Consider the following 21,584-nt stretch of genomic DNA (forward strand, 5'->3'; position numbering starts at 1 on the left):
GGCTCTTTTCCAACTGTCCTTGTACTGCCTGGTGGATCTCCTGGATCTATTCAATGAACCTAGTTTCCTTGTCCACATCACTGTGTCCATCATCTGTGGTATCTTTACCAAAGACAAAATCCAAAGGAGACCTTGGTATGAAACCAAAACAGGTATCGAAAGGAGATCTTTGTGTAGAAGAGTGTTTTTCTCTGTTGTAAGCATGCTGCACATAACACAAATGTTCATCCCAAAGCTTAGGATGTTTGCTGCAATATCCTCTGAGTAACTGGATAACCATCATGTTAACTACTTTTGTCTGGCCATCGGTTTGTCGATGAAAAGATGTGTTTCTCTTCAGTTGGGTGTCCATAAGCTCCCACAGACTTGACCAAAACTTCCCCACAAATCGGGTGTCTTGATTAGATACAATAGAAGTGGGTAATCCAAAATGAACCCATACATGTTCAAAGAATAGTTTTGCAGTTTGTTCAGCTGTAATCTGTTTATTACAAGGTATCAAAATACACATTTTGCTGAACCTATCCAGAACCACATACAGATAATCATGACCTTTTCTAGACTTAGGCAGTCCTCCAACAAAATCCATGGAAACACTTTCCCAAGGATAAGAAGGAACTGGTAATGGAGTGTACAAGCCTAGTTTTCTATTGTTGGGCTTGCTTTTAGCACACATAGTACACCCTCTTACATATCTAGAAATTGTGTCATTCATTTTCGGCCAATAACAAAATCTTTGCAGTTGTGCAACTATTTTACTTACCCCAAAGTGACCTGATATCAGAGAAGTGTGTGCCTCTCTAATTATCTTTACTCTCTCTGTTTGTGGAATGTAGATTTTCCCACAATAATATAAGATTCGGTCCTTTACATGATAATCCAATTCTTCTACCTTTTTTCCTTGACTCAAAGTTGCATATACATCTTTGAAGTCTATATCTTGAGCATATTGTTCAATGTAGCTTTCATGTAGTACAGAATTATGCTTAAGTATGATAGATGCATTTATAATGGGTCTAGATAACATGCCTGCAACTTTGTTATGTATGCCCTTTTTATATCTGATGACTAAATGAAACTGTTGTAGAAAACCCATCCATCTATAGTGTCTTGATTGCTGCAACTTAGGCTGAGAGTGTAGATATTGAAGTGGTTGATGATCAGTATGTCTTACTGTATCTTTGCCCATTAAGTAATGTTTCCATTTTTTCACACTCTGAACTAATGCATACAATTATTTATCATATGTAGGATAGTTAACTACTGCAGGATTAAAAGTCTCAGAATGATAACATATGGGTTTACCGTGCTGTGTCAACACTGCTCCCATGGCATAGTCATTGTCCTCTGTTTGGATCTCAAACAGTCTTTGTAGATCAGGTAGTGCTAGTACAGGTGTTGTACTAATCTTTTCTTTCAAGGTGTCGAAGGCTTTCTGCTGTTTGCCTCCCCACTGAAACACCTTGTTCAATCCTATCAAAGCATGTAAGGGAGATGCAATTGAGGAAAAGTTAGAGATGAACTTCCTCCAATATTGTGTTGCTCCTAAGAAGCTTCTCACTTTTGTAGCAAACTTGGGTTTAGGCTAGTTTACAATGACTGCCACTTTAGAGGGATCTATTTTCAATTCACCACCCCCTACTATATGACCCAAATAATTTAAAGATGTTTTTCCAAATTCACATTTTGAGAGTTTGACATAAATTTTTTCTCTTTTCAAAACATCTAATGTCTGCTTAACATGCTTTAAGTGTTCTTCCCACGTTTTACAAAAAATCATAATGTCATCTAGATACACAATAACAAAATCATCAAGAAAAGGCTTGAGTACATCATTCATTAATCTCATGAAAGTAGCAGGGGCATTGGTCAAGCCAAAAGTCATAACCAGCCACTCATACAATCCCTGCTTTGTTTTGAAAGCATTCTTCCATGCATATTGCTCTGCAACTTTGACCTGATGGTATCCACTATGAAAATATAGCTTGGTGAAATAAACGCTCTTCCTTTAATTGATCTAAAAGATCATCTATGCGAGGAAGGGGATAACGATTTTTTATTGTTATCTTATTCAATGCTCGGTAGTCAATGCACATTCTCCACGAGCCATCTTTCTTTCTCACCAAAATGATTGGTGACCCACATGGTGATGTGTTAGGCCTGATGAACCCTTTCTCAAGCAACTCCTGTACCTGCTTCTTGATTTCAGCATTCTCTAAAGTAGAAAACCTGTACATTCCAATGTTAGGCAATGGAGCATCTTGCTAAAAACTAATATCATGTACTATTTCCTTTTCGGGTGGCAGACCTTTAGGTTCCTAAAACAAGACATCATACTCTGAAACAATCTTTTCTATATCAGCTTGCTGCTTAGCATTACAACCCTCAAATACATTGGTTTTATTCCTTTACAACCATTAGTAAGAATTGTTTGCATGAATTTATCATTCTTTTCATCTACCCTGAGTTTATGAGAGTATAATTATTCTTGAGCTTGTGAGCTCTTACAAACTATTCGATTCCATCTTTAACAAGTAGATACTTGTTCTCAGCTCTATAGAAAATAGCTTTTTATCATACGAGTAAGGAATTCCTAAAACAATTCCACATATATCCAAAGTAATTATGTCTAACTCAACCTCATATACAAATTCTGACCCAAAAGAAAACTTGAGTTTGCACTATCTAGTCACTTGTAGTTATGCTTTATCATTCAACCATCCTAACAGGTATGGTTTCTTGTGAGGTGTAGTTGCTAATCCCAATTTCTTTACAATTGCTTCAGAAATAAAATTTACTTGTGAGCCACTATCAAACAAAGTATCCATCCTTTGATGTTTGGAAATAACTTGAATATGGAAAAGCTCATGTCTTTTTCTCTCATGTTCTTCATCAATAATAGTTTGAGAAGAATTATTAGTAGATGCTTCAAAATTCTTACCTTTAATACTTGTGGCTGCAATGATTGTTTCATCTCCCGAGTCTGACCCCAAATATTTCTGAATAGTTGTAGCAGTCTTCTTCTTCTTGGCCTCGGACTTCTTAGGCCTCAGCTCTGGATGCAGAATCCAACAATGCTCATCATCATGCCCCTCCTTTTTACAATGAGTGCATGAAGCTTTGCTTTTCTATGCAGTGTTAGCCTTCCCTACTTTCCACTTCTGCTTTATTTTCTCCTTGCTCTTGCTTGCAGTGGGTTATGATGGTCCCCCAAATTTTGGATTTCCATTCTTTCCTAGCTTCTAGATGAGTAGCTTGTACAAATACCTCATCTATACTAGTGGGATTAAACATGAGGGTGGTATGCCTCATGTAGCTGTGTAGACCACCAATGTACTTCAAAAGAGTCTCCGGTGAGTCTAATGAGATCCCTATAATCAATGCTCTCTTTCTAAATTCTTGAGTGTACCCATGCACACTTTTCCCTTTCAACTGCTGAAGAGTTTACCAACTCATCATGGCTTTTTGTATGTAGGCCAATGGATAGAACTGCTTCTTGATTGCAGAAACAAAGTCACTCCTGATAGAGATAGTCTTACCAGGTCTTTTCATGTCAGCTTGGGTTCTACCTTCCCACCAAACCAAGCCAGTGCCTCCTAGGCGTAGGCTTGCTAGCTGAATTTTGCTCTTGTCTAAGTCGATGTTTTGCACTCTGCAATACACATCAATTTGTCTAATCCATTTGTCCAACTTTTCAGAATTTAGCTCTCCATCATATATAGGCAAGTCAAATTTAACATCTAGCTTAATCAAAGATGCTTTCTTATTATGCACAGGGCTATTAGGAGGTGTGAGAAAGCTTTCCTCTTTCCCTTTTCCTTTTGAGTGGTCATGGGAATGAGACTCATCTTCTTCTTTATCTTGTTTAGAACCTGATGAATCTTCATCCTTATGCTTTCTAAAGTCCCTATACATTTCTTCTACCATAGACTTTATAGCTAGGAAACTCTCTATGAATTGAGGGTCTGGCCCCATAGAACCTTCCTCTGACATTGTCTTCCAAGGATAGACTCTCCCAATTTCAGGATTAGTTTTAACCAACTCTCCTTCTCCTAATTTGAGCTTTGATCTAGTGAGCATTCAACAGCTCAACCAACACAAGCTTGTCTAACATTACAACCAAGAGCTCTGATACCACTTGATCTGATAATCACCCTATGAGTGACCTCAGTTAATGATTTATTTAATGAAGGTATTACAGACTCATGTGTTGGTGTGTGTGTCCATGTTATTTAAGAAACGGATCGATCAGATTGCAAATACACAGACACTTGAAATGGAAAACAGCAAAGAAACACAGTAAGCAAATACAAGAACACAAGAATTTAATAAGGAGTTCACCCTATCCTCCAGGGCTACATCTCCGGTCCAACTCTCAGTGCTGGCCTTCTTTTATTATGTCTTGAAGCATAGAATTACAATGCAGGAGCTCAATGTGAGTCTCTTGAAACAAAATTTTCTTAGTAGGGTGGTTCTTGGATGCCCCAAGCCACTAGAGTACATGGACTCTTTTCCTTACCAGCTCTGTGACCTTCTAGTCTATAACGGAGAGAGCTCAATGTGGTGCTCAGTCTGGATAGATCATCTCTGGGATGGCTTGAATCCCTCAAGCTCTCTAGTGCTCGATGCTACCTTTGGTCAGCTCGGCCCTCTGTCTTTCGTTCTATTGTTGCTCCACTGTATTTCTTCTCTCTGTTCTTCCTTTCTGTGTTCCGTCCTCCTCTCGGGGTTCTAGTGTGTTTCTACTTTTCCTGTGCATGGCTTTAAGGTCATTCATACCCATGGCTGTTCGATTCCTCTTCCACTTCCCATTGGATCACCTGCTATAGCTTAGCTTGGAGTTCCATGTTTGGCGTCATCATTAGGCTCACAGGGAGTGGCCACATGTCCTCCTACAGCTGTGCCAATTTGCTTCATCGATTCAGTTTTTTTCCGTTACGTCGTGGAATGAGTCTTCTACCACCTTGGCAGTCAAATTGGACGTCAAATCTTTACAAATTGCGACTTAATCCCTCGTCGATTCCGCTTTCCCATTGGGCACGATCTCAGTCGTTAGATCTGGGGCCTCTAGATCCAACGCCATACACACGTTTTGTGCAGTTGACTTGCTCGACCGTTAGCGCGTGATCAGCAACAGTTTTCTCCCTCCTCCGCTTGCCACACGTCAACCGCTGAGTGGGATCGCTCCATTTTCGCCAATTCCTCTTACCATTTGAGGGTGCCTCCTATCAATAGCGCTGGTTTTTGGAGCGTGGGTCTCGCCTTGTCCTTTAGCCTTTTTTCCACTGTTTTCCCAGCTCCCACACAACCGAGCGCTCGGGGCTTCTCCATTTTTAGGTTTTTTGACCAATCATGCATCAAAAACTGCCTCTGTTTCCCGATCCAAGCCTCCCAGGGGCTAATTCTGCCTCCCGCGTGGTCTCCATGTGCCTCGGTCAATTCACTTTGATCGAGGTCCTCGTCGTTCCACGCTAGCTGCCTTTGCAACTAGTTTAGAGGTGTTCTTGATCACTCTTTTAAATCCTTTGAAGTCTATCCCGACCTGGTACAACCATGGCTCTATTAATAATTCTTTATGGATCCAATTCGGATCAAGGTATGACCACTTCCATGAGAGGTAGTCGTAACTGACTAATTTCTCATGATTTTTGAATAGTTCACTTAGCACTCATTACATCGAGTGATGCTCACAGAGGTGAAGAAGTGGGATTGAAACTAGTGAAATGAATCACATAGCGTCAATCATCACTTCCGGGGCTTGCACCCGGTAACCAGGACTTCCTGGGAGGTCACCCATCCTAGATCGCCTCTGGCTCAAGCGCACTTAACTGTGGAGTTTTACCCACAATCAAGCCCAATTATCTTGCTACCCCATTTGCAAAACCTTAGCAAGTATTGTGCCTCATGAACCATTCAAGTAGAGATCCATTCACTCTTTTTGAATTTAAGTATTAGGGGGTTTACAGTAACTGACTAATTTCTCATGATTTTTGAATAGTTCACTTATCACTCATTGCATCAGGTGATGCTCACAGAGGTGAAGAAGTGGGATTGAAAATAGTGAAATGAATCACATAGCGTCAATCATCACTTCCGGTGCTTGCACCCGGTAAACCAGGACTTCCCGGAAGGTCACCCATCCCAGATCGCCTTTGGCTCAAGCGCGCTTAACTGTGGAGTTTTCCCCACAATCAAGTCCACTTAGCTTGTTACCCCATTTGCAAAACCTTAGCAAGTATTATGTCTCATGAACCATTCAAGTAGAGATCCATTCACTCTTTTTGAATTTAAGTATTAGGGGGTTTACGCAGTGCATTATATTAGATATCATTTTTTTGCATTCAACTGCGTTAAGTAAGTCATTCACGTATGACCATTTCCATGAGAGGTAGTCGCAACTATCCGACCAGGTAGTAACTCCTCAAAATCAATTTATTATTTTCATTCAGGTTGGTATTTAATATATACATGAGGGAGAGACTGTTCATTTCATCTCCTAGTGACTCTTCATATTTTCCATTATTTATTTACATCATTTACACTTATTCACCCAATCCTGATGATTAAGTGTCAATATTCCCCCCATTAATCTGAAGGGATTTTGGTGAGTCCAAGCATCGCTTTGAATCGTTTAAGCTTTTCTCTTCCAAGTGCTTTGGTGAAGATGTCTGCAATTTGCTCTGTTACACTAAAATTTGTCACCATGAATTTTTGCAGTTAGTATGGCTCCATCAACTGTCATACTATCCTCCTTGGCAAGTCTTATACCTCTGCTCTTCATGTCAAACTCCAAGAAAGAGAGAAAATCCTTAAAAAGTCAAATAACTCTGGTTACGCAGTTTCTCTTAGCCTTACCTGCGTGTACGCACCCCAAGTTCACAATACCTGCGTACTTGTACGCTATGTCTGTAAAGGGGTGGGTGCGTACTCCTGTAAAGGTCAAAAGGCGCAAGTTTCACTTCAAAAAAGTTACTTGTGGTCATTTCTAGAGCATTCTAGAAGTTTGTTTGACGTGTATTGAGTGCCTCCAGATGATTCATGTATCCCTATGAAAGAGGAACTTATCCCATCAAGAGGGGCGCTATCCCATTCAAAGAGGGGCTTATCCCATTGATGGTGGACCTGATTAACTTCCTCTAAAGCACTATAAATACAGGCATTGGGCCAGAGGGAGGGGAGGTTGAAAGCTGAACATTCCTAAGGGTAGATGCTGCTGGAATTAGGACTCCCTTATAGAGATTGAGAGGAGAGATTCCCATCCTTTCTTAGCCTCATTTGGAAGTGGGTGAGCTGATCAAAGTAAAGGAGAACTCTTGCTGGACCCTGGGAGGGACCTGCACAACACCAAGGCTCAGGTTGTAATGGTTTCTTTTGTTTCCACTTAATACAATTAAGCTCACTTTTCTCAACAGATTGTTATACATGATTTGTTTCATATACTCCTTGGTCTGTATGATGAATATATTTTATTTTATAAGTTATTCATGTGCTATGTAACCGTTTGCTTGTTAGTGAATGCAGGTTTCGAAGAGAAGGAGGAGCTCATTCGGATCGGCGAGGTTGGACTACTACAAAGCATTGGACTAAAGGTATGTTATAAACACCTGATTACTTGTATTCTAAATGCATATTTAGAGAAAGGTAGTGTTTAATTGTCTTGTTTGTCACTAGAAAGCCTTAGCTTCTAGGGAGGTCGTTTTTGTCCGCAAAATTGACTCTTTCCGCATGACAAAATGGCGACTCCGCTGGGGAATCCATTGATGTGAATGATTTTTCCTTTGTGTGAAACTTTGATTTGAGAAAAGTCGTTTGTTTTCTGGTTTTTGGCTGTTTGACTGTGCATTTGGGTGGGATAGCTTAGGGTTAAATTAGATTTTAGTTTTTCTTGGTTTTTCTAGAAGTACGCAGCCTCTGCGTTGAGCACAGTGCGTACCTGTACGCACTGCAGCTTTGTACACAGAGCGTACACGCACCTGTGCAAACAGGTTGCCTGCGTACCCTGTCAAAGTTGAGAAAATTTCAATTTTCTCCTTTTTGCCTCTTAGATTTTGTGTTTAATTTGTTTTTTCTGCCCAGATCCACTGGCTACCTATCAGAAGTCTTCACCTAAGCTTGTTTCATTAGTGTCAAGGGTTTTAGTGAAATTCGTATAAATTCTAGCCCTAGGGTTTGATTTTTGCATTGGTCCTGTAGTGACTTTGGCTTTAGAAGTTGTAAAACCTTGGATCTCCCTGGTCTTTTCAGTCTTCTTAGGATTCAGACCTTTCATAAATCCACCTGTGTGAGAAACCTACCTTTGTGTTGTCTCTTTGCAGAATTTCGAGAAAGCTTGCTGGTTAAAGTTGTGAATTTCATTCTTAAGAAAAAGAACAAAAGATTTTGATTTTTGTTTTTGACTGGTTTATGATTCTGCATGAACGAGCCCTTGGTTGAATTGTGACTGAGTAAAACATCCTGGAATCATACTTGGTAGCCTTTTGCCTCATTAGATTTACTTTTAGGTGAATTTCTCTTAGATTTGTTTTTGAGTGAAATTGAGTTGATTTGATTGTCATAGATTTTTTAACTTTGATTTCTGTTAAAGTAGTTTTACATGCTTTGTTAATATAGGGAAAAATACAAAAAATATCTTTTGAAGAAAAGTTTGTTTTAGTGGCATTTGAAGTCTTTGAAAAGAAAAAGGAATTTTCGTGAAATAATTAGTGGTCATGTGTTGTATGCTTTGGAAAAGATAAAGAGATTGTTTCTTTGATTTTCATTGCCAAGAAAGTTGTCTTTATATCAATTTTGCATTCTCCAACTCTCTTAGCTAGGGAATTCATTGAAAAAGAAAATTAGTATAAATCATCCTAGGTGCATCTTTTTAGTGGATTTGCGTCGAGTCTACACACCATCAGTTTCATCTCCACTACCTTTTGTCCTGAAGAAAAGCCATAAAAATTAACGCTTAAAGTAAAATTTACTTAGTAATTTTTTATTTACTAGGGCTCTGAAACACCAATATAGATCAGGCTAGTGTCTTGGAGTAGGAGAGTAATTAACTCTCCAAGACAGCAAAACCAAACAAGTAGCTCATCTTGTGGTAGGATAAATCCAACTGTTTCATTTGTACTCTGGGAAAGCTCCTCTTAAAGGAGAAGCACGAGACCGTGTCCGAACGAGTGAGGGGATCAATCCTCCTTCATTGGGAAAGACACCAGATACGCACGTACTACAAACGGTAAACCTCGGATTATTGTCGAGGAGCCTGGGGTCACTTGTCGGTAAACCTTGGATTATTGTCAAGGAACCGACAAGGGGATTGAGCTTGTTACTCTGCCCTTGCATGCTATCGGGTCGTAGACTGTTCCCCCAGGTATATTTGTTGCTGTTGGTAACCTTAGTGACCATTATATTTAGGATTCTACCCAAGGTGACGGTGGAGGGAAGATCCCACTGTACCTGGAGCAGACGTCGGCTAGACTCACTTGGATTTTCCGGGGGGTTCACTTCACTCGAGACGGTTAAAGTGGAGGAACTTGTGCTGGCCTATTCATTAAGCAGGTCGCAGGGGTAACTGTTCCACCCGCCACTTCTGTACTGAATTCGACGATGTTGGGCTTCATCACCAACTAGTGTTTTCGGTCCGGAAGGCTACTGTTTGTGTATGGTTTGACGCCCTAGATTCTTTAGGCGTGTGATTCAAATTTGTTTGGTTCTTTAGAGACTTTAGGTGGTTTGCTTTGAGATTTTACTTTGTTTGCGTGTGCAGTAGTTAAAATGTTTTAACTGTGGCTGAATTACCGAGACAGTCCTGTAGACTTCGGGGCCAGTCTCCTGAGATTGTTACCGTGGCCGATTTGTTGAGGAAGTCTCGTAGACTTCGGGGCGAACCACCTGAAGATGTCCCGAGTCATTACGAAGGTTTGAAAGTCCTTGTAACTCCTAGTGGCAGTAAAGTAGGTTCACCTGAAGAAGGAGAGTCGTCGTTGGTAGTCCATCCAGATTACCAAGGTCTAGAAACAGGTTATAATCCCGAAGCTATTGCAGTTTCTGAGCTTGCTGGTAGTTTTTCATCTACTGGTGATATAGGCGAAGAACCTGAGATATCTGAACCTGTTACTCCAACTTCTAGTGCTCCTAATTCACCTAGGGTAGAAAGAGTCATCACTGAAAATCTTCCTTCTGGTTTGATAGCTATTGAAGAACTTGCTCCAGAAGAAGAAATAGGCATCTCTATTCTTGAAGATCAACCTACTATTGATCTAAGGGAGCGTGAATCCATTTTTTACAGTCCACCTAGAAGTACTACTTGGTATCTTTCGTTAACTAATTATTTGGAAAACTCAGAGTCAAGTTTTTCTCCACCTCGTACTCCTTATCCACCTGGAGGTATTTATACTCCTGTAAATATGTCTGGTCAGTCGTATATGTTTACTCAATCTCCTGAATCTTTCTTGTACGGCGGTCCTTCTGTTCCCTCTGGGTATCAGTCACTTTCTGGTACTTTTACGGGAGCATCTCCTCAACCCATTGAACATGGGTTATTAATTGGAAACAATGGTAATAAACCGTTGGGTGTAGGGGACATTTACATGATGTTAGGTTCAATTCCCGATTCTCAACCTCAAGGTGGCCAGTTACCTCCTGGGGGGCAGCCTCAATTAACGCCTGGGGGGCAACCTCAAGGTACACAAATTGCGTCTGGGGGGCAACCGCAAGGACAGTATGTACCCATAGTGCAATACATTCCTCAAGGTCAACCCCAGCCTCAATATGTACCCCAAGGTCAACCTCAGTATCAATTTATACCTCAAGGTCAACCCCAGTATCAGTACTTACCTCAAGGTCAGTACTCGAGTCAAGGTTATCAACCACCCCAAGGTCAATCTTATGTTCAAGGTACGAGAAATGTACCTTTCAATTATCAATCCTACCCTCAATCCGGTTATGGATCTCAATATCCTCAACCTGTCATGGGTCAATACCCCGAAATGAACATAGTGTGGGATCCATCGCAAGTTCAACAGGTATTGCAGCCAAGTGTACACTTGTCATCTCAAGCTGGACAACCCTTAGTTTCTGGTTCACCCCAGCAACCAGTCCAGTCTAATGTTCAAACTTGTGTACCTTCGGTAGTTACTCAGTCGCCCATTGCACCTAGTACTCCATCTCAAATGACTGCTGCAACTACCGCAACATCTGTTCCATCCACCACACTTACTTCTGGAGTATCGACAGCTTCGGTTTCTACTGTCTCTGCAACTACTCCTCATACATCTTTACCATTGTCTGGATCCACGATTCAAACTACAGTTCAGATGCCTGTAGGACAGCCTGGTTTAAGTACGGTTGTCACTATTCAACCACAATTCACTTATCAACCGTACCAGGGATAGTACCAATACGAGCCTGCTGTCCAGCAACCAGTTTACCAGTATCAACCGTATCCTGGGTACACTTATCAACAATCTCAGCAACCCCAGTACGGTCCGGTTAATCCTGGTTTTCCGGGAGGATACAATATCTCGAACGCAATTCCTATTCCAAGTTATCCTGGATATCCTCCTCCTAGGACTTGTCTTGTGACCCAGAGCTTTAGGGATCCTGATCGCCAATTACCCTTTATCGAAACTTTGGATTTACCAGACTTGTCGCGCCTAACGAACGATCCGATCAATTATCTTCCGTTTTGGCCGCCAATGCCGAATAAGTTGCCCAGTGACATTCCCAAGTTTGAGGGTAAGTTTGGAGAGGATCCGTCAAATCATGTGATGACTTACCACCTCTGGTGTGCCTCAAATTCCATTTCGGATAATTCGATCTGCTTACGTCTTTTCCAGCGTACTCTCATTGGTCTCGCGGCCAAGTGGTACATTGAGTTACCACGGGCCTCTTTTTATAATTTTAGTCAGTTAGCTACCTCGTTCTTAACTCATTTTCAGTTGCCGGTCAGATATGATAATGGCACGGAGTTACTAACTTCATTAAAACAATCGACGTCCACTTATATTTCCGATCATATTCACGAATGGAGACGTCGAAGGCGATTAGTGAAAGTTTTTATCCCAGACCAAATCTTAGTTGAATGGTTTGTTAAATCATTGTTACCGAAGATTACTATAGACGTAGCTAAGGCCGGAGTAGTTACTGAGGAGCAAGTGATTGCTCAAGCGCAGTACCTTGACTTAGTTTATACTCAGTCAGGTACGTTACACGAAAACATCCCAGATCTTCCTAAGTCGAATCAAATTGCTGCTGCTCCTTCGGGATCTCATGCTGCTGATGGCATGATTGGTACGGTGAATACTAAAAGCAAGAAGAAGTCTTCAAAGAATTCTTCGCCCATTATAACCTTACCAGACTCCCCGACAGGAGAATCTTCTGCTGAAGTTTCCGCTGATATTCACGCTGTAGAGTCATCTACGGCTAAATCAAAAAACGATGGGAAGAAGAAATGTAAGAAGAAGAATAAAGCAGACAAGACTCCAAAGGAGAAAAAAAAAAAGTCGGAAACCAATGACGAAAAGCGCAAACCTCGATATCCTTGTCTTATTTGTGAAGAGGATCATTTTACAAGAGATTGCCCTCATCGGGCCGAGGTTGTGAAAATCGTCAAGGGTTCCCCAACTCCTGTTGTTTTGAAAGATCCATTTCCAAAGCAGGAGAGTAAGATGATAGGTTCTTCCTCGAGTGCCAGTGAAGAACCCATATTGATGATGTCTCATGTAAGGATTGTGACTCGATCGCAAGATTATGGTAGTAAGAGTCCTGTTGATGGCAAAGAAGCAGAATCTTCTCATTCTAATCCATCAACCTCAGCTCCCGGTTCCGATCCACTACAGATCGAGAAGCCTAACCCGGACTTAGTAATAAAACCGCCCGCCAAGGGTGTACTTCGAAGGTCTGCTTTCAATCCACATGCGAGAGCGGCCCAGAATTACAACATTGTTGAGGATTTAGCTGTTTCACCCTCAGCAATGTCGGCTTTGGAAGTGCTGCAATCATGCCCAGCACAACGCAAATTACTTTTGTCGGCTATAGGAGCTGTTGATGTTCAGGACCCGAACCTAATAATCTTTGATCTAGAAAATAGTACACCGTGTTTACCTCATCAAATGGCTTTCCAGATTCCAGTGATAGTCAAAAACAGGCCTATTCATCGGACTGTAATTGATGAGGGAGAGTCCACGTGTATTATGTCGATACAGTGCTGGAGATCGCTTGGTTCTCCTTCACTAAATCAATCCCCGACCATTTTTAAGGCCTTTGAAGGCTGTGGGTTCCATCCGTTTGGCATTCTACAGGATTTTCCTATAGGGGTTGAAGGAAAAACCATTAGTCTAGATGTGGAGGTGGTTGATGCCCCTCTAGACTACAACCTTCTCTTGGGTCGAAGTTGGTCTTACGCTATGACAGCGGTCGTTTCATCGGTCTTCAGAGTAATAAAGTTTCCACATAATGGCAAGATCGTAACCATAGACCAGCTGGCTTACTTTTTATCCGACCCAGCCTCTTCAGAGAGTATCCAGCATGTCGGTAAAACGACTATCCCTTATAAGGATGTTGGAGTAGGATTAGTTAAAGATGCCGGTTTACTAGGAACTTTTCCTTTTCCTCCAATCAACGTCGTATCTTCATTTGCATCTATTCCTATGATTACTTCAGACACCATTGTTTATGACGATCCTTGGATCGTTCCTTCTGAATCTAAGATAGACTCATTTGGTGATGCAATGCCTTTGAGTCCATATGAAATTGCCTAAGAAGCCGTGCAGTCTTTTACCGACCCGAGTTCAACCAAAATCGACTAAATGAATGTGGTCTGTGAGGAATCATTTTTCACGTCAACCTCGGAATTAATAGCGTTTCCCGAAGTTGTGTCATCTGACGAACAACTTTGCGAAGTCCTGTGCGTAGACGATTTACCATGGGAATATCTCCACCATAGATCTTTGTTTTTACCTGAGGATGATCGTTTTGAAAATGATTTCTCATCAATCTTTACAGCTGAATATGTCAAAGAAGCTCAGAATCCAATGAAACATCCTGATTCATAGCTGAATTTGGGAAACATTTCTCGCACTATTCCCATTGACATTTCAGTCAAACCCAGAATTTTTGAGCACATTCATATAGGTGCCTCGTGTTCAGATGACAAAATTCAGACATACAAGGCCCTATTTCAAGAATTCCGCGACGTGTTTGCCTGGTCCTATGAGGAAATTCCAGGAATTGATCCCGCAATTGTTGTCAATCAGATCAAGACTTACCCGGATGCTAAACCCGTCCGGCAACGTTTGCGTCAGATTCACCCACGAAAAGTGGCTGCCATTAAAGCAGAAGTTGAGAAGCTGTTGAAAGAAGGTTTCATTTATCTGATCCCGTTAACGGATTGGGTATCGAATATTGTTCCGGTTAACAAAAAATAGGGAACAATAAGAATATGTATCGACTATAGGGATATTAATCGTGCTTGTCCCAAGGAAAACTACCCAACACCCTATATCGATCAAATAATTGATGATTGTGCCGGCAGTGAAATATTTTCCTTTATGGACGGTTTTTCCGGTTACAACCAAATCAATATTCTACCTGCCGATCAACCAAAAACGGCTTTCATTTGTCCATGGGGGACATTTTCTTATTGCAAGTTACCTTTTGGGCTTAAGAATGCCGGAGCCACTTTTCAAAGGGCGATGTCTTATGCATTTCATGATATCAAACACATTGTGCAACCGTATCTTGATGATTTTCCCGCTCATTCATTACATCGAGCTGATCACCTTGTCCATTTACGAGCAATTTTCATGAGGTGTAGGCATTATCGTATACGGTTGAACCCACACAAATGTGTCTTCTATATAGAAGTGGGACGATTGCTGGGATTTGTAGTTTCAAAAGCTGGCATCCGCGTCGATCCCTCGAAGGTAGAACCTATCATCAAATTGCCTCCTCCTTTGAGTCTTCGCCAACTCCAAAATTTGCAGGGGAAAGCAAACACTTTACGCTGATTCATTCCTAACTACACCGAGATTACCAAGGGTTTTACCCAGTTGTTGAAACAGAACGCTCAATCCTCTTGGGATGAGATAGCTCAGAAATCTTTTGATGCGCTCAAGCACGCGTTAACCCATGCATCGTTGCTGCATCCTCCCAACTACAACCAGGATTACTTTTTGTACCTCGCCGCCGCTCATTCCACCATTGGAATGGTCTTAGTACAGGAAGACGAATTCGGAACGGAACATGTGATATATTACCTTAGTCGAACCTTAAACCCAACTGAGCTCAAATATTCACATGTGGAGAAATTGGCATTGGCAGCCGTTCAAGCTGTCCAACGTTTTCGTCACTACATTCTACTCCATAAAACTACAGTTATTTCGGATTGCAACCCTATGATCTACATTTTAACTAAATAATTGCTAGGGGGCAAGTACTCCAAATGGATTGTTATCCTACAGGAGTTCGACTTGGAATTTGAAAAATCTAAGTCTAAGAAATCTTTAGTTTTTGTCGAGTTAATGTGTGACTTCCCGCGTGCTGACACAGAAACTGTGGCAGAGGAACCCATTGCAGACGAATCTTTGTTTCTCATCAGCACTTTAGATCCGTGGTATGGGGATATAATTGTCTATCTCCAGACCCAATCCTTTCGGCCCGAAGTTTCAAAGTCGGAACGTCGGAAAATTCGATTCCAGTCCCAACAGTACAAAATTATTGGAGATACTCTTTATCGCCGTGGGGCGGACTTGGTTTTTCGCCGTTGCTTAACTCACGAAGAAGCTGAAAGGGTTTTGAATGACTGTCACTCTGGAGCATGTGGTGGTCATATGTCTGGGTATGCCACAGCCCAAAAGATATTGCACACTGGCTACTTCTGGCCGTCCTTGTTTAAAGACTGTATTATTGCGGTTCGGAAATGCCACAACTGTCAAGTGTTTGATCGCAAGATGCGCGCACAACCTGCTCCTCTCCACCCTATCATTGCCGTTGGTCCTTTTGCCAAATGGGGTATCGATTTTATTACATGTAACCCTCACTCGGCCGGGGGGCATGCGTATATCATCCTTGCGGTTGACTATTTTACTAAGTGGGCCAAGGCGATGCCTACATTCGATGCAGACGGCAAGACAGCTGCAATTTTCGTATTCAATCACATTATTGCTAGGTTTGGTGTCCCACAAGCGATAATCACTGACCATGGGCGCCATTTTCGAAACGTTATGATGACAGAACTTATAGGCCAGCTTGGTTTGCGTCACGATAGCTCAACTCCTTATTATCCACAAGCAAACAGTCTGGTTGAGTCCATCAACAAAGTTTTAGTTATCATGATCCGACGAATCATTGGTATTCATCGGTCGAATTGGCACAACATGTTATTTTCCAGGCTTTGGGCATACCGAACCTCAGTGAAAACATCAACAGGGTTCACTCCTTTCCAACTAGTTTATGGTTTGGAAGCTGTGCTGCCCATTGAATGCGAAATCCCGTCACTTCAAATGGCTGTCGAATTACTTCTAGCTACTTCCGAAGAGGAGAAGCGTTTATTATACTTAGCTCAATTAGATGAGACTCGACGTGATGCTGCATTGGCAATCGAGACTCACGCAAAACGTATGAAAGCTCAGTATGATCGAAATGTGACCCCTCGAAATTTTTCGGAAGGAGACCTAGTGCTATTATATGATCAAGCTAACGATAAATTAGGTGCTGGAAAATTCGTTTCCTATGTGGCATGGGCCCTACATTGTCAAGAGAAAGCTAGCAAAAGGGGCCTATGAGCTGGTAGATTTTGACGGGGGACTCTTTGGGTAAACCCAGAAATGGACTTTACCTAAAGAGGTATTATGCTTAAATGATGGGTATGGAGACTTTAGATTAGGTTAAGTTTTTCTTTCTAGCTGGTGTGTTTGTTAGTATAGACAGTGTGCTTAGCTTAGAAAGTGTGTTTTTCGTCGTTATTCTGGCTTATCTTGGTTTTACTCTTGATATCGCAGATGTCGCTCCAAACGTACATTGGATTCGCTGACGGTGCTTGTCGTAGTACACGGAATATCTCTTCCGCAGCTTGGGTTATCTATTCGCCCTCTGACGAGTTAGTTTCTATGCATGGGGTGAGCCTCGGTCAAACAATAAACAACATTGCAGAATACAGTGCAGTGATTGAGTTATTGTCTGAATCTATTTCGTTTGGGATTCGGAGTTTGATAGTGAGGTTAGATTCTGAACTCGTTGTATTACAGCTTAATAGAGTGTATGCCATTAGAAATCCAGTGTTATTAAGGTTATTTTTGAGAGTGCGTCTCTTGGAACGTGAATTTGATTACATTGAATATCAGCATATTCCAAGGTCTTTAAATACATTAGCAGATGCAATTGCTTCTCGAATGTTAGACAGACATTTGCGATAATCATACATGTAAATTTAAAAAACATTTCATCACACATGTTTAACAAGGTAAGCCAGTAATAATGATATATATAGATAGGAGTGTATCAAAAAATACATCGTCTTCGATCATAGGTTGAAAAACACCTTATGATCGGCAAAAATGATAAGTACAAAAACCAAAATGTCACATGTATCTACAAAAGCGACCATCCAATCACTGGTGATGCTCTCGATACGACACCACTGCACGAGCCACCCTACACAAGAACCTCCTAAAAGGTCCTGGGACTGCGACTACATAGTGCTAAAGCCTGATAGGAATATCTTCTATAGTAGTCTCTGGTATATCTGCCGTAAGACGCTCTAGGTCTTGTTCCAACTCAGCTAAGGTCTCTGCGGCCGCATCCTATGGGGCCAGTGCCGGTGCAACTGGTACTCTCCTCTCGAAAGGCCGGAGATTGGCTGGACGTCGTGGACCTACATCTGCATTTTGAAAATTATTACTGTCAGTTTTGAGACGATATAAAAACAAAAAAAGTAGATAATTTAAAAACTTGTGAAAAATGAAGTACCCGTGTTGTCCCATTGTTCTCCCGGTGGAAGAACCATGTCCGGATCTCCACGAAAATCAACTCCGGCATAAGGAAAATGCTGTATCGAGAAGATCTGGTCCTCCAACCAGTGAAAATACTCCGGTCTAAATCGGACAACCTCTGTGCCCTCGTCAGGATGACGGGCCATAACCGCAACCCATCGCGTCAACTTAGGCTCTCGGGGAGGCCCAACCTCGACAGTGAGCTGCTGTGGGATCAGCATCGGAACCCTCTCTAGGGAAAAACTCACAACTAAAGGCCCATAACCAAAAGTCTTTAGCTGTCCGTTTTTGGTCCTAGTCAGTTGGCCCTTTAAGTTGGCCAACACAGCATCGCACCAGTTGAAAATGGTGCCCCGATAGCAATCAATCGCCATCCGCATCTGGGATCCAGTGGCAATGTGCAAAGCGGCAGCTCCGCAAAGTCTGGTAACTGTAAAGGAAATTACCATAAGTTCAGGTCGGGATATCTTTTTAATATCTACCCCTTATCCTGGTTTTGATTATTACACCACTCTAGACGGAGACTAGTGATGGACTGGCCACCCAACATAGTCCCGGACAGAGTCAATTGTTCGCCCCTCTTGGGAAAACTAGTGAGAAAGTAAATATCTGAGGGCTCTATCTCGAGCTGGTGCCCTCCAATGTAAAAGCATTGATCCTGAATGTTTCACCTTTTAACCAGCCACTCTAGAAAGCGCACCTGGGCCCTCATGCCAGGTATGGCCCAGTATTTGTAAAGGCCGCATGCCTTCAAAGCATCAATGGAAGGTTGGTGATTAATGGCGGTCAAATCAACATCTTCGTGTTCTCTCTCGCACCAATCAAGCATGGTGGGCAATCTACACACCATAAAACATCTGTTAGAGTCCATAAAATTAAAAAATTTTGGTTCATTTTGGAGAAATGGGGGTTTGAAAATCCTCTCCACGGTGTACGGAGCCCGCCTTTAGAGACAGAGCGTGTGTACGCAGGTTCTCTTAAGGCAAGCTGCATACGCCCGGCATTTTCCCAACTGAGAAAATGTCGGGGTACGCAGGTCACTAGTGGAGCACCTGCATACCCCGAAAAGCGAACCTTGAAACCCCAAGGCCTCCAAAAAATGAAACTAAAGCTTAAAAACAAATTCTAAACGGATGGAAATGAAGAGGAAGATGTTGTAGAATACCTGATGAGATGGCGTTCGATTTCGACAGTCGGATTCTCCGCAATGTCCACGGGAAGTTTCTTGCCAAAAGCCCTTTTTCTCTCCTCAACAGTAAAACGGTAAAAATGAAATGGTAAAAGCCCTTTTTATAGGTTTTTTGAGTAAATAAATGTTAAATTTGTTTATTTTCCACCATGAAAAGGTATTTTTCAAAGTGTTTTTATCTATCTTTAAACAGGTATGAGTAATGTGGTGGTTTTTGTGCAGGATAAAGGATTTTCAGGGAAAATTGCCATTTTTCACAAACAAAAACATCAGAGTCATCTTTTAAGCCCTTTTCTGACTCCTAAAACATGAAAATATTGCCGAGCGTTTCTTTTACACTCATTAAAATGGAATTAAAAGACGGTCCCCTTATAGCCCTTTTCTGACCGTAAAAACAGGAAAAGATTGCCGGATTTTTGTCGTTTCAAATTCGATACTGGAAATAAAACGACGTGTCCTTGATCACTTTTTACTTTTCAGATCAAAGACACTAATCATGAAAGTACTCCTTGGTCGCAAGATCAAGAGGTTCTCTCAAGTATTATTTTATACTTTTTCGGGCTTGGGAGACACAAATTTACGAAAAAGTTCAACCCTGGAGTCTTCTTAAGTTTTTTCAGACTCTCTAAAATTGAAAAATGCCGAGTTTCTCCTATACTGGACTCGTTAAAATTTCACAGTAAAGGACCTGTTCGATTACAAACAGGAACAGACCACTCCTTCTTAGGGTTCGAATCTAAACTAAGTTGGACTCATCCGAAGGATGAGCTTATAATCAAGCATATGTTATCCTCCTCAAGCTTGTAAAAAATAAAGAGGTACTTGCCAGAAATGGTGGGGGAAAAGGGAGAAAAATGAGCCTATTTGTTATCCTTTGTCTCAGAAGAAGCCTTATCACCACTCTTGAACACGACCCTTTTTCATTCACCTAGGTTGGGAAATCCTTTGCCTAACAGTTGATCAAACCACTTTGAAAATCTTCAACCGGTTCCGGGTATTAACTTTGGGTCAATTGTCACCAAGCCATCTATCATGTCGTTATGTGTTCAAGAGGTCATTGCAAATAAACCATTCATCTGCAAAATACCCGTCATCCATCTGAACCATCCCTGAGTCAGTCCTTACAGCTACATTTCTTCAACCTGATCTATGATTTCGTGTTGTGGGCTTGCCCGTAACAGGTTGCTTTCTATCGACATCAGCACATTATCTAGAAAGATGACCTAGAAATCGTCAGTACCTTGAAATCTGCATGCATCAATGGTAGGTTTCTCACCTTTGACGACGATTCACATCATTGACTTTCGATCGAAGGATTCCGTGAAATGTTCGACATCAACTCATTCATTCACATCTCATGGATTGTACTGGGTACTTTGAGAACCATTGACATCACTAGTGGTCTCTCTCACACTTGTTAACAGTTTACATCATCGACTGGTAATCAAGTGGTTTCTACCATGTTCGACATCAACTCATTTATTCGCATGGATAGAATCGTACTATTTCGGGAAGTAGAAATGAAGACCCTGGATCTAGTTTCCACCATCCAGGCTGCGAGGAGTTTTGTATTCATTATACAGTAGACTAATCATAAACAGATGGTTGCATCCATACTATGTCTACAAGAGTCTATGATTATGATGTACTGCGAAATCATTCCTGTATCAGAGCAGTAGTTAGTTTGTTAGTTAAAGTTTTCAATCTGAGTATGGGAATGCCTACCTCAGCGATGATATGATCAAATACATGTATTTTGTGTTGAATACTTGCAGGTTCCGACTGGGCTCTCCACAAGATAATCCTTGAAATGATAAAGTACTTCACCCTTCCTAGATGATATGAAACCCTAATCTACTACAGGCTTCACACTTTAGGGGGCAATCTGTTACACTAAAATTTGTCACCATGACTATTTGCAGTTAGTATGGCTCCATCAACTGTCATACTATCCTCCTTGGCAAGTCTTATACCTCTGCTCTTCATGTCAAACTCCAAGAAAGAGAGAAAATCCTTAAAAAGTCAAATAACTCTGGTTACGCAGTTTCTCTTAGTGATAGTACCTCAGCAACAATAGAATGCAAAGCTATTCAAGGATTCTTCTTTATGAGATGAGAGAGGGAAGAAAAGGATGATCTACTAACTGTTATCTTGCGCTAATAGTCGATCCAGTCTTCACTCCTTGCTGCTTGCTCCTAGCTCCTTGCCCTTTCAAGGTTCAGCTACACACAGATCCTGTAAAAGCACAAGAAAAGGAAACTACAAGAAGCATACATCCATAATCGATTATAGGATTAGCATAAATCAAATATACAAGCATCTATTCATCATAAAGACACATGCATATAGAAGAACCTCAAATACTTTATTGATAATAGAAGTAAAGTTTTGAGAGAGTTACAACCACAATGGGCCCAATC

Source organism: Pinus tabuliformis, chromosome 2_2 (genome assembly GCF_031772625.1).
Source record: "Pinus tabuliformis cultivar Carrire ecotype Pingquan chromosome 2_2, CPIR1, whole genome shotgun sequence".
Taxonomy (NCBI): Eukaryota; Viridiplantae; Streptophyta; class Pinopsida; order Pinales; family Pinaceae; genus Pinus; species Pinus tabuliformis.